The sequence below is a fragment of the Dasypus novemcinctus genome, chromosome 9 (assembly GCF_030445035.2).
Source record: "Dasypus novemcinctus isolate mDasNov1 chromosome 9, mDasNov1.1.hap2, whole genome shotgun sequence".
Taxonomy (NCBI): Eukaryota; Metazoa; Chordata; class Mammalia; order Cingulata; family Dasypodidae; genus Dasypus; species Dasypus novemcinctus.
Genome location: NC_080681.1, coordinates 77,186,569 through 77,200,638, shown reverse-complemented (window position 1 = coordinate 77,200,638; position 14,070 = coordinate 77,186,569). Strand labels below are relative to the sequence as shown.

The 14,070-nt window shown below is 42.6% G+C and overlaps 3 pseudogenes; 1 reads left to right on the top strand and 2 right to left on the bottom strand.

Annotated features, from left to right (window-relative positions):
- Positions 1 to 306: 306 nt before the first annotated feature.
- LOC105747059 (large ribosomal subunit protein uL6 pseudogene) lies at positions 307 to 2,195 on the bottom strand (annotated as a pseudogene).
- Positions 2,196 to 9,308: 7,113 nt separating this feature from the next.
- On the bottom strand, positions 9,309 to 9,878 carry LOC101432926 (deoxyuridine 5'-triphosphate nucleotidohydrolase, mitochondrial-like; annotated as a pseudogene).
- Positions 9,879 to 11,230: 1,352 nt separating this feature from the next.
- The window catches only part of LOC101433365 (speedy protein C-like), a 10,264-nt pseudogene continuing 7,424 nt past the window's right edge, over positions 11,231 to 14,070 (top strand).

The window sequence follows — 14,070 nt, the reverse complement described above, 5'->3', positions numbered from 1 at the left end:
CAGGTGAAATTCACTGATATTTAGCACAGTTTACCAGCTTTTCCCCCCTGCTCTTTTCTGGATGCTGCACAGTGTCACACGAATGTCCAGAGATTCAAAATAGTTGATTCAAACAGTTCCTGCCACTTTAATAGTTGTTGGTGGAGGAACAAATTCCTGGAGCTTCCTATTCTACCATCTTCCCACAATCCTCTCAGTATTCAGATAATCCTATAAGGTTAGAATTAACAGGTGAATTTTATTGCATCTTTAAATATCACAAATAGATCTGGCATCTTGTTGTTTCTACTGCTGCACACTCAGATCTTATTCATCAGCCTGCTAAATGGTTCCTTTTTCAGAGCCTTAGATACCATCTAAAACTTTTCTTATATCCTTGTTTTTAAGTGTTGTGGTTTGCTGAATCAAGGCAGCTACATTTTATACACGTTCAATGTCATTGCCTTCAAGAATTAACTTACCTTTCTGGGCTTGTGATACTGAACAAGCAATACCTGGCCTCACCTGAACTCTGATGATGTATTTTTCACCCAAGAAATTTCAGATTTCAACCGGAGGCCCAATCTCCTGAATAACAATGTTGATGGGGCAGTGAGTATGCACAGTTCTCATCCTGTAATGGAAGCCCAGTGTAGCACCCTTGATAATTTTCTATACATGACCATAGATGGTGTAAACTGTAGCCAGTTCCTTTCTATTTCCCCACCATTTGTCAGCCCGAAGCTTCTTCCTTTTCTTCCCAAGTAGGCTGAGTTCTACACTGATGTGACTGAAGTCTCTCTGCAGGGTTCTGCTGGGACTCTTCACAATAACTGCCTTCCTTGGTGTGGTGTTGACGTTTTCTGGAATGTTGACAGTCTGGTTTCTGAGAATACAGTTGATGTGGCAAAGAGAGTTATGTTTCCTTTTGAGAAGAGTGTTAATCTCCTATTTTGTTGTTGTTGTTTTGTTTTGTTCCTGTAGAGAAGTGGGAACTTCCTTCTCATTTGTCAGGGAAGTGACTTGCCTGACAGTGAGATTTTAGAGGAGGTGAGCATGGGGTCTTCTCTTTTGGAAAGGCCTGGACTTTATCCTAATTTGCTCTACAACATGGCTCATGAACTCAGGCCCAACCATGGGGATGGCATGTTCTTTGGGCTCTTGCCTGCCTTGGTGCCTGAATGTAACTTGTTCCTGCAAACTAAAATTCTCTCAAGTCTGATAATGCCCCCACTGCCGAACCCCTTCCCACAACTGGGGAATCCCTCACTTTTGAGTCTTAGAGGGAGACAAGTGCTACAATTAAAGCTAAAGAGACCAGCTTCTTGCCTTCTCAGTCTCCCTTGCAGCTAGGGGTTCACATTCAGAGGCATCCACCCCAGACTCTGACCCAGTGGGGCAGTGGAAGCAGCAACCTTATTGGGTCTCCTGAGGCAGCACTCGGGGCCCAGATCAGTGGTGTTGGCCATGGACCTACAAAGTCAAAGCCCAGTGGCAGCAGTAGGGTCTTTATGGGGCTTTCTGTGGCCTTGTTGGAGGCTATGTAGCTTCCAAGTCTAGTTATTCAATCCTTCTAGAGGTACAGTGAAATACTATAATTAATTCCTTTTCTGTTTAAATATCTGGATTTGGATTACCTTACTTGCAAATAAATCTCATTGACTAAGTATTGGATTCTAGGCTGGGTGCTGGGATATAGATGCGAGTTGGTTCCTGCTGTCAAGGACTTAAGTTTAGTGGGGGTAGTGAGGCAACACAGAAATGAATTCATCTTGCATTTTTTACTCAACTACTTTTCTTTGTGGGCCACCTCTGTGCGAGACACTCTGCAGCAGAATCTGTGCAATAGGGTAGTGCAATAGTAATAGGGCAGAGAAGGGGCACCAAATCTGCCTTATCCTCCCATCCATTTTGGCCAGGGGAAACTGCTCAGTCTTCAAAGTGAGCTCACGTACTACCTTTCTGATGAAGCCCTCTTTGATCAGCACTCCCTGTCCTACCTCCAGCTTCCAGATGAATTCAGCTGCCCCTCCTTTGAAACTTAGTTGATCTCTACCTACTTCTAAGAAATGTATGGTGCACTCTGGTGAGCTCAGTTCAGGAAACACTGATCGAGAGGACATATGTGCCAAGCACTACACCAGAGGCTGCATAGACAGAAATAATACTAAATGCTCAACATCTGGTAGCCAGCCAGTTTACAGGCATTACCTCATTTCATCTCACAACAATTCTATGAAGTAGTGCTATTTGCTTAATTTTATAGATGATATATTAAGGGGCTGGCTAGAGGTTGGTAGCCATTTAAAAGCAGATCCAGGATTTGAACTCAGGTCACTGAGTTCAAGAACTCACTACGTAAGACAGTCCAAGTGATGTGAGGAGGCACCCTGCCTAAATAGTTGCTCTGAGCTTGTGTTCTTGGCTATTCAATGTGTTCCTCATAGCTATAAAACCTGCTTGATTTTCAGTGTCATGCTTTGTGTGTACTCTTGGGCTGGTACACCAAGGCTGTTGGGGTGGTCACCAGAGAAAGATTTATGGTGACAGGTCTGGGAACCAACTGTTTTGGGGAAGCAGGGTTTCTTTAACAATGAAACAGGAGTCTACAAAGCTACAAAGTGAAGACAACTCCTATCAGCATTCTAAAAGTCTTTGAATGAACTTGAGATACAGTGACAATGATGATGGCATTGGGAGTGATGACAGAAGTGATGGTGATGGTGATGGTGATGGTAATGACGATGGGAGTAATTGAAGTGGTGTTAGAGCGGGTGGTGGTGGTGGTGTCGGAGCTGGTAATGATGTTGGTGTTGGCAGTGGTGGCAATAGTGATTATGATGTTCTTGGTGGTAATGATGGTGGTGGTGGTGGTAGTTGAGGTGATAATAGAAGTGTTGGTGGTGATGGTGGTATGATAGTGACACAATGGTGGTGGAGGTAGTGGTAACGGTGGTGATGATGATCATGGTAAAGGTATAGAAATGGAAGGGGCCTAGGACTCTGGAATCAGGCAGATGAGTTAAAATCTTAATTCTACCACTTGCTCTACTGTCTTGATTTCCTCTTCTGTCAAATGAGAGGATTGCACTTAATCCATTCATCAAACATTAGGGGACAATGTTTGTTAGGGAGTCAATGGAACTTGTGGTTCAATAATGCTATCAGATGGCATTGAAATGACTGTGTAGCAAGTCAGTGTGAAAAAGCTCTAAAATAGAATGCAGAGGAGTAATAAGTATTAGTTCTGGAGTTAACCTAGGCCTTTTAGGTGGGTAAAATCTCATTAAGCAGAGAAGGAGGAAAATGCACCCAGGGAGACTTAACTAAGCGAAGACACAGCGGTGTATGAGAATGGCGAGGCAACTGAGGGAAGAGATGGGCTAGAAATATTGGTTAGCCCAAACAACAGCTTTAAGTGCTTCTCCTTGTTTAAGGATCTATGACAGTGTTGATCTCAGCCAGCTGAGTTCCTGATGGTCTGCAAGCATATAGTTTGCACCTGAAAATAGAGAGGATACTCTCCCCATCAAATGACACATCTGGCTATTCTAGAAATCTGTTGGACAAGGCTAGGACAAGCTGCTGTTTATTTATCACCACTGAAGGAGGGGAGGGGAAGGGAAGGGGATGAGAAGGGGAGAGAGAAAGTGAATGAGAGAGATGGGGGGAGGAAGAGTGTAATGGTTTGTTCTTAAAGTTAATCCATTCCTGCTTGTGTAAACCTATGTGTAAGTGGGACTGTTGAGGAGGTTGCTTCAGTTAAGGTGTGGCTGAGGGCAGATCTTAAGCCTCTTACTGGAGTCTTTCACAAGAGAATGAAATTCAGACAAAAAGAGAGAGAAAGCCATGGAAGCAAGAAACTGAAAGCAAAGAAACCCAGAAGAGAAGGGAGAGACCAGCAGGTGCCACCATGTAAGTTGCCATGAGATAGAGTAGTCCAGGATCGTGGGCAGCCAGTCTTCAGGAAGAAGGTATCATTTTGGTGATGCCTTGATTTGGACACGTTCATGGCCTCAGAACTGTAAACTTGTATGCTAAATGAATTCCCATTGCTGAAAACCAACCAATTTTATAGTATCCACGTAGAGCAGCTTAGTAAACTAGAAGAGAGCAAGCTTAACCTTTCAACCTTACTGCTGGCTTGAGATTTTTTTATTTATTAGAGAAGTTGTAGGTTTACAGAAAAATCATGGCATAAAATACAGAGTCCCCATATACCACCCTAATATTAACACCTTTTATTAATGTGGTACATTTGTTACAATTCATGAAAGAATGTTTTTATAGTTGTACTATTAATTATAATCCATCATTTACAATTGGGTTCATTGTGTTATACAGTCCTGTTTGTTTTTAAAATTTTCATTCTAACAATGCATATACAACCTGAAATTTCACCTTTTAATCACATTCAAACATGCAGCTCAGTGCTGTAAAGTTCACCAAGCCATGCTACCATCACCACCATCCATCGCCAGAACTTCACAGTTGACCCAAACAGAAACTCCATACAATTTATTCATAAGCATTCAACAGCTAATTAAATTCAGCAGTGCCAGTCAGGCTTCTGTTTCTTTCAAACCCACGCATGGGTTCTGGCCAATCCAAAGGGAAAAGGAATCTTTTGGAAGGGTATCATGAAGTTCCCAGACTTGAGGGGATGGCTTGAGAGCCAGATTTTGACTGGACGTGAGGAAGACCAGGCACAGCCAAGATTCTGCCTATGAAGGGAACCGTTCTGGCACTGCACCCCGGACTCTTGCTGCCAGGCCACTGGAAACTTGGCCTTGATGTTCAGACATCCCTATCTGTCTAGACATCTCATTTTTGACACTTGAAAGACTTTCAGGTTCAAAGTCCAGCAGGAGAAGGTAATCAGCTCTGCTCAAGATGTGTGCCCACACTCCAGCTTGGTGGGGGACTATCTTTCCCCCTTAGGCATTTTGCCCATTTCCCCTCTGTTCTGGGATTCCTACAATATGGCAAGGATATTCAGATTCAAGGCCACATTTTTGTCTGCTCATTGTTTTAACTCTTTGTCTGCTTGTTTTCTTTAGGAGGCTCTGGGAACCGAACCCGGGATATTCCATGTGGGAGGCAGTGCTCAGTTGCTTGATCCATATTTGCTCCAAGGCAGCATTTTAAAATATTCGTCTTTGTTCTTTTTATTCTGAATGCATATACAAAGTGATCTAGATCAGAAAGAGTATCACTATTCACTTAAAAAGCAAATAATGATCACTTAGTTTTCTATATCTTGATTCTTACCCCTGGGTTGACATGATAAAAGCCAGAAAAATCTCCTCTGCACACAAAGTCTGCATCATAGGCAAGGAATGAAGAAAAGATGATTTCTCTTCTTACAAAGAGAGAAGAGGCAGCTGTCCCTCTCATCACCTGGAAATGGTGCATTGGAAATCTAACAGGCCTTATTACAATGCTTTGGTATGTAAATAAGGCTCTCCAGGGACTACCTGTGTCTCCATTTCTCCAGAATTAAGTAATTCTCTCTCGAGTTCCCTCACTATGTAGTTGTAAATTCCTTTTTTTTATAGACTTATTTTATTTGTCCCCTTCTCCCCCCACCCCTGCCACCTGAGCTCGCTATCTTGTTTCCTCTTTAGGAGGTACCAGAAATGATCCCGGGCCCTCCAATGTGACAAGAGAAGCAATTAATCACTTGAGCCACCTCAGCTCCCTGGTTTGTTGTGTCTTTCATTGTCTTTCCTCTGTGTCTTTTTTGTTGTGTCATCTTGTTCCATCATCGTGTGGCATTTGCCAGCTCTCCACGGCACAGGCCAGCTTCGCCTTCACCAGGAGGCCTCGGGAACTGAATCTGGGACCCCCTATGTGGTAGATGGGAACCCAATCGCTTGAACCACATCCACTTTTGTAAATTACTTCTAAGCCTTGCTCCTAGATCATGTCTCAGGTTTTAGGAAAATTTGTTCAGAAAGTTCTAACTGTGCAGAAGCACAAATACATTTTGTCTACACTCTACAACAGCCAAAGTGCGAAAGGTTCACCACATTCATAAACACTAAGACCCATATTGTGTAAGCTCTGCATAGGGCACTGGGGACCAGCAAGGAATAAGCCATGCTCTCTGCCCTCAAGGGGCACTTAGCTCCGAAGGGCAGGCAGCCATCGCTCTACACCCAGCCAGAGCACCTGCTGCCTCTGCTCAGCCCCACCTGCTTCCTGGCCCAAGTGGCCCTAGTGACAATTCCTGCTGTACAGTGGTCTTAAAGTCTGGACGCTATCTTCACGGTGTGAGGAGCCCCCATGTCGGTGCCAGGTGACAAGGAGAGACTGCTGCATCTGTCAATGGCCAGACCTGACAAACCCTCAGAGGCTCTGGCTTTCCCAGTGGCTGCCCAGAGAGTCCAAGTAACACAACCTGGCAGTGCAGGGAGCTTTGAGCAGTGACAGCAGGAGGTGGGGATAAGCCAGCCCGTCAATTACCTGCCCAGGCCCTCCACACTCCAGGACTGTTCCACATAGGGGGTCCACATGACTTCTCCAACCCCTTGCATTTGCTCCATCCTTCCCTGCCTCAGTTCCCTTTTCCTCTCACTCATTTCCCTAGGATTCCCTTACTGCAGCTTTTACCTTAGGTCCTGTTACTTAGGGAACCTGGCCTACAATAGACATAGAACTCAGGAGTGTGATTGGTGGAAAAAAACAAAACTATGTACAAGGGACAGAAGTAAAACACACAAATAAGTCATTTCCCTTTGGGACTGGGAAGAATGAACAAAGTAGAGTAGGTGTTTTCGTTTGCTACAGGCCACAAATACAAAATGCCAGAAATGTGTTGACTTTTAAAATGGGAATTTATTGGGGTGAAAGCTTACAGCTCCAAGACAGTGAAAATGTCCAAATCAAGGCATCATCAAGAGATGTTGTCTTGCCAAAGTTTGCCTGTGGAGGTCCTGGACTCCTGAGAAGTCCTGGACTCCATGTGGCAAGGCAAAATGGTGGCTGGTCTGCATCTTCTCCTTAGGCCCACGTTGTCCCCGAGCTCAGCTGTGGGCAATCAGGCATATGGCTCATCTCACCCCTCTCCTCCAGGCTTCATCGCTTCACCTCAGCTGCTTTGTGGATTCTAGCTTCCGGCCTCTCTCTCAGCCTCCTCTCGGAATTTCTCCTTCTATGGCTGCAGGTGATCCTGGAGCACTCTCTCACAGGCAGGGTAAAATAGTAGCTCTCTTGCTCTGTGTGTCTCTGCTTTCAGTTCTCAGTTCATCTAAGACTCCAGTAAAAGGATTAGGGCCTACTCTGGGTTCCACAATCTAATCAAAAGACTATTCAACCAAATCTAACCAAAAGGTCCCACATGCAATAGGCTTACATGCACAGGAATGGGCTAGCTTAAGAAGGTAATTTTCTGGGGTCCACAAAATCCTCAAATCAGGACAGTAAGTTTCACAAAGAAGGGAAGAGTTGAACTGGGTTTGTTGTTTTTTTAAGTTAAATTTTTAAACTGTCCTCTTTAGGAGACACTGAGAACCAAACCCTGGACCTCCCGTGTTGTAGGCAGGGCCCCAGTTGTTTGAGCCACATCCACTTCCCTGAACTGGGTTTTGAAGGAAGAATTCATTCACTTAATAATTGCTATTGAATATCTTATTGCTAAGACTACTGTAAATGTTGGGAATAGAGCAATGCACAAAACAGACAAAAATCCTTCTTTTCTGGAACTTACACTCATGTGGATGGAGTCAAATTACAGTGAGAGAAAGGATAGATAGATGAGAGATAGATAATTAGATAATAGGTGACATGACAGATGAAGATAGGTGTTATTGTGAGAACTAAAGCTGGGAGTAATATAGCCTGTGCATAAACTCAAAATTATCTAACTCTGTATCCAACTGTGCCTAGTTTCTAGAAATCCAATGTAGTGATACAGGCTTTATAGGCTTTGAATGTTCAGAAGGATATAAACTGAATGTGTATTCAAAATTGCATCCAGACGGAATGTGGGGATATGATAATTCAAAACCTATCTGGTACTCAAACAAACACTTGACTAACAAAGAAAAATCATTTTCTTTCATAAAAGCACCATTTGACTCCCCACCCTTATACCATTTGTATAAAAAGGACCCAAAACTCTATTTGGGGCTCGGGTTTTAAACAGAAAGTTTCCGAGTCCAGCCAGCCATAAATAAATTACTTTTTCCTTCTCAAAATTATTATGAGTCCTGGCCTTTTCATATGCAAATAATTAAACCTCTCTCAACATCTACAACATCTGGGGGCTCATCTGGGACTTGCAAATGAGGGCCAGAGAAGGTAGCATTTCACTACCCCTTCCGGATCCCTGAGGAAGCCAGATTGGGTGAACCCCAGTCTGGGTGCCCCTGGATTACATTTAATCCAGAAAGATGTGGGCTCCATCAGAATCTTCCCAATGAAAATCAAGGGCAATGGAAGGCCTGGAAAAAATTCTGAGAATGAAAAAGAGTCCAAACATGGAAAAAGGTAAGACTCCCCCAGGGAGCAAAATATCAGGAAAACCCTAGCTTTAATTGCTAGGAAGGGGAACTCGATCACTTCCCAGGAGAAACCCATTACCTCCAGAAATTCGGGGAAGCTGTCTCCTCCAGGTCTGAAAGGAAAGGGAAAAACGGGAAAAAACCTGGTGTTTGGGTTTGTCTAACTGCCTGTTAGTATCTGGTTCTGGTCTTGTCTCCACTGAGGTAATGAAGGCTTAATTATAATAAAAAAGAATGTTTATAGGTTTGAGTCCTAATGTCCTGGAAATTGGTCTGGATTTTAAAAAACTTGGTTACAGGAAAATGAATCAGCTTTCTAATGAAGCTTGGTCTGGGTATAAAGTTAAACAGTGAAAAGGTCTAGCTGGAATCTTTTGTTATGGTGCTGAATTGCAAGTGAATTCACTTTATAGACAGTAAGCGTAAGCAGGAGACCCTGTTCAAATGTTTTTTTTTTTTAACTTTAACCTCTGCTTTTTATTATCTTTTAGTTCAATTTATGCAATAATTTGTATCTGTACAAATTCAAGTTTACTGAATAAAAGGCATTTTTTATGGTTTATAAAGCAAAGAAAAATAAGTTGCTGATGGGGTAGCATTTAGTGAATTAAATAATATACATTTCCCAATAGATCTATATTTATACATAAAATAAACTGCAAAAGAAACTGTTTTATTATGACACCACGAAGCAGATTTACATACAACAATAAGTAGTAAAACAAAAAAATTTCGTTGATCCCACCAGAGGTGCCCTTCCCTTGACCATAAGAAAACCAAATGTTTTTAGAAGTTTAATAGGTTTATAGTCACACAAACACCAAAATACTTTAAGTGAAGCATTATTTTTAAGGAAAAAAGTATGTTTTTGGCATAAATTTTAATTCTTTCCGGTAGACCCAAAACCTCCTGAACCCCTTTCAGTGACATCCAAAACCTGAACTTCCTCTATTTCTGGATAAAAAATCCGTTCACAAATCAGCTGTGCAATTCGATCACCCTTTTTCACTTCAAACTTTTCTTTGCCAAAATTAAAAAGCACAACACCGACATTTCCTCTATAATCTTCATCTATGACACCAGCTCCGACATCTGTGGAGTGTTTTGCAGCCAAGCCAGAACGCGGAGCTACTCTTCCATAACATCCAGAAGGAAGGGCTCTCTGAATGTCTGCTTTCACAAGGGCTTTCTCCGTGGGTGGTATTGTATAATCATAGGCACTGTACAGGTCAGAGCCCGCGGCTCGCGCGGACCCCTTGGTCGGGGCCGTGGCGTGCTCCGAAAGCCGAGCAAAGCGGATCCGCTCGCCGCCCTCCTCCCAGGCCGGGCCCGCTTACTGGGGGAAATGGCGGGGGTCTCTGGGGCAGTGCCGCCCGCGGCCATAATTTCTGGCGCTCTTGTTCAAATGTTAATGTTAAGTGTTCTCTCTTTCTAAGGTTTGTAATGGCTGGAGGGACAGCCGTGCCAAAGAAAATATATATGAAGTTTGTGAATCAGATTGATAAGTTTTGTGCTTCTGTCTGTCAGCTAAATGCTAGTGTTAAAATTGTGTAATTATGTAAAGTGGTAAAATTTGGTTAAGTTGGAACCCTCCCTTGCCATTGGCAAAGGAGTGAATTAATTATAGTTTATAAAGCAAACCAAGGTGTCTGAATATGTGTGCACATGCTCTGCTGCCTTGCCTCTCTGGGTCTGCCCCATTTGCCAGAGCTTGGGGATTGTCTGTGTCCATGTCCATGCCACTTACCCAAGTTTATTGGAGCTGGTCCAGTCAGGGTGGCTGATGGAGCCAGTGACTTGAATCATAGCCCAGCCAGGGTGGGGGTCCCTGGGAAAGGTGCCAAATTTGAAAAGTTCTTTCAAGTCATTTTAGTAGCCTGGAACTTACTACCATCACCATATCTCCCCTCCTCCCTTTAGGAGGATGCATAACAAAAGCAGAGAGCTGGGAAGGGGGAGTGGCTTGCCCCTTTCCAGTGAATCCACGCCTTCTATTAGAAACCACACCTTCTATTCGTAAGCCACATTCCTATCAAATCATTGATCTACCTGGAAGAGGGGAGGTAAAGGAGATCTCTCTCTTTGTAAGTTTATATAAAAATGCTTTGAAATGTTTTAAAGCTATAAATTTGTCTAAAGGAAAGAGGCTATTGCTTGAAAAAAATAAACCTCAAACTTCTCAGTTTACTCAATTGTGCATATAAAAGGTGTAAATAGTAATCAAATTAAGACTTTGTGTACCATCAATTAGGGTCAGGGAGTTCCTTAAAATGCTAAGATATGGAATTCGGTTTTAATCTGTGCTTAACTTTGGGTTCAGTTTTAAAATCTGTGTTTGAATTTTGTCAGTTTGCTTGTACCTAAAAATCACTGTAAAAGATAACTTAAAATAAAATTTTAAATACCAATATTTTCTTGCTGGGGAATTAAATGCATAACTCACAGGTAAAATTTGTTCAGTTACTAGGAAAAAAACAGGAAAGCATCACAGGGTTGTTACTAATAAGGTTCTTATAACTTAATTAATAAAAGTATCCAGTTCATCTTAAACTAGAACATACTAAAAATTAAAATCATTGTATAAGCACCTTTATATATATGTGTGTGTGTGTGTATTTATATATAAATTTATGCCAAAAGCTATTACAACGGAGTAAATGTGGCCTGGATTTCAGCTATTGTAATAGTAGATATTAAATTAATTTGCCTCGAGTTATGCTGTAGATAATTGCTGAGCCCAGGAGATGAGTGGCGCCCAAGTCCCTGCCACTGTCCCTGATGTGGCCACCCAGGTGAAGCTGGGGGACTAGAGCCGTCGAGGGGGGGGCATAGATTTCTCCCTTCCCTCCCACACCTGGAGCTCCAGGTCTTCCTCAACCTTCTGGAGGACAGTTTCCTCCAGGAATTTCTCCCTGAAGACCTCTGTTTCCAGATTTCAGGTAAGTACCCCCTGGCCATGGTGCTGGTTTACTTCCGCCGCGCCAACATGCAGCTCAGCGAATACACCCACAGCAGCCTGTTCTTGGCACTGTACCTTGCAAATGACATGGAGGAGGACCTGGAGGACCCCAAATGTGAGATTTTCCCGTGGGCTCTTGCAAAGGGTGGCGTTCTAGCGTCTTGGACTTCCTGCTCCAGAGGGACCAGCTGTGGGCGTGGACAGGCTTCCGGGCCGTGGCGAGCCGTCAGTGCTGCGAGGAGGTCATGGCAAAGGAGCCGTCCCACTGGGCCTGGCCTCGGGAGCGGCGCCCCTACCACGGCAGGACACAGCGGGGCTGCCCAGGGACCCCCTCCCCCTCCCCTGAGGCCCTGGCCTCTCGCCACCCCACTTTCTCTGTGGCTCACCCCTGTGCCGCCATCACCACCAGCGCCCCTGGCCTGCGTCATCCAAGTACCCTTCCCCGGCTCCCTCTCCCAAGCTTGTCTCTCAGTGGTTGAAGACCCCTGGGGTGGGGGCTTCCTCATCGTCCTGCCCCCACAGCTGCACCTGGAGCCAGGCATCTCCACCCTCCACATCCTCCGGGAGCCTCTGCCGTGCCCTGTGCCCCAGCACTCTGCGGGTGAAGAGCCACTGGCTGCTGGCCCACTGATCTACGGGCTGTGCCCCCCTTGGTCTCCTGTCTTGCTGGCTGCTGGCTGGCAGTGCTGCCCATGCCCCCTGCCCCTTCCTCTCCACCTGCAACTTGTACCCACGCTGGTCCCGCTAATAAACTCTAAAAAAAATTATTAATTTGCCTCTACTTATGGCTACTTCAAGTTTATCTAATGCTTCCTGTAATAGTGGTGGTTATTACTCAAACTTATCCTATAGTTATTTTATAACTAATTTCAACCCTGGTCTTCAATTATTGTGATGGTAATTATAAACTGAGTTTATATTTACTTACGGTTCCCGCAGGTCTGGCCCACCGTTAACAAACCAATGTAATAATGAAACTTTAAAACTTATAGTTAAGTTAAAAAGGGGGTTTATGCATATCACTTTTATGCCATTCTAAATGTTTTTAGTCTTCTCATTTCCTCTTTACCCTTTTAAAGGAAAAATTGTCTTTTTCCTTGACCTTCAAAATAATATAAATTAATTCCGATTGGCCATTTCCACCAGAAAGCAGAAAATAACTGTTGCCAGGTTTTCCAGGAATAAGCAGCATTCTTCCTAGGGTACCAGGTGGGTACCAGGCCTTACTAAACAACCCCCCCCCCCCCCCCGCATTGTTCAGGCTGTTTCAAAGAAAAAAAAAGGAGTAAAAGCTACCCTGTTTCTTTCTAGTCTAAACAAAAACCCAAATACTTGCCAGGTTCCCTCCAAACAGCAATATAACTGGGAAAGTCAGTGAGGGAAATATATTTTGAATTAACCAGCAAAGAAAAAGAGGTTTTAAATAACTAAATGGTGTTTCTGTATCAAACTATTCATATCTGTCTATTTGCTCAATTTATTAAGGTTAAATATGCAGTTATATAAGTAATATATATATTTCTAAAACCCAAGTTAAACTAAATGGTATAAAAAGTCCTGTAAAATCTAAATACAGAACTGTTAAAAAGCTATGAAATCCTTATTAAATTATAATTAAAACAGGTTAAACAATTGCTTTATATTCCAAAGCTTAAAAGTTAGTTTGCTTTTAAAATTATTCAGTTTTTAAATTATCAAAACAAAAAGTTTGAAGCCCCTGTAAGAAAGAAAACAACATTCTTTGTTTAATCAATAACATTTTCAACTTATTTAGCTTAAGTATTATCTCTTAGGTTTATGAAATACCAGGTTAGTAAGTTAACATTGTATGTATTGAATCTTTAAAATAATGGAAACTGTAAGCTCATGTTTAACAAAATCAAATTGAGTGTAAAACTGCTCTCTCTCTCTTAAATGGATGGGGTAAATTCCATTGGTTGCTAATTGCAAACTGGAGTAAATTTACCACAATCTGTAATTGTGGTCAACTGTATAAAGTTGTAAAAGTTTTAAACAGATGTTGTAAAAAAACATCTTCCAAACTGAAGCATTTAAATAGTTCTAGTTCTAGAAGTCATTTTAACTAAAAACCTGAATTGGTAGTGATGGCAAAAAATAACTGTGATAATAAAATCTGTCTGAAGGTCACTGCAAGGTGCATATTTAAGTAAATGGTAATAAAAAGTTACCTTAATTCTATTGGGAATCATCTGTTTTCATTTTAACAATGAAAAATAGTTTTTTTCTTCTACTACTAAGGTAAAATGCCTGCTAATATCTTCAAGGTAAAAGTGTAAAAACTAAAGTCATTTGATATATAATGTGTTGCATGAAAATTGTTTAGAAACGTATATACAAAATCAAGGGATAAACTTGTCAAACTCTTGTGCATTCAAACCAGGCCTTGAACACATTACAGGTTGCCTCTCCATGTGAGTTGTTGGCTAGGCTGGTCACTGACCCCTCAAATAGAAATATTTGCTACATCATACCTCTGGTTGTGCTCCTGAAGTTGATGGAAACTACGTTGCAGGTTCAAGCTTCTGCAGCAGCCAATGATGGCTCGGTACAGCCAAGCGTACAGTGGATACTGGAAATGTGCCAGACAGCACTATGCACCAGGCC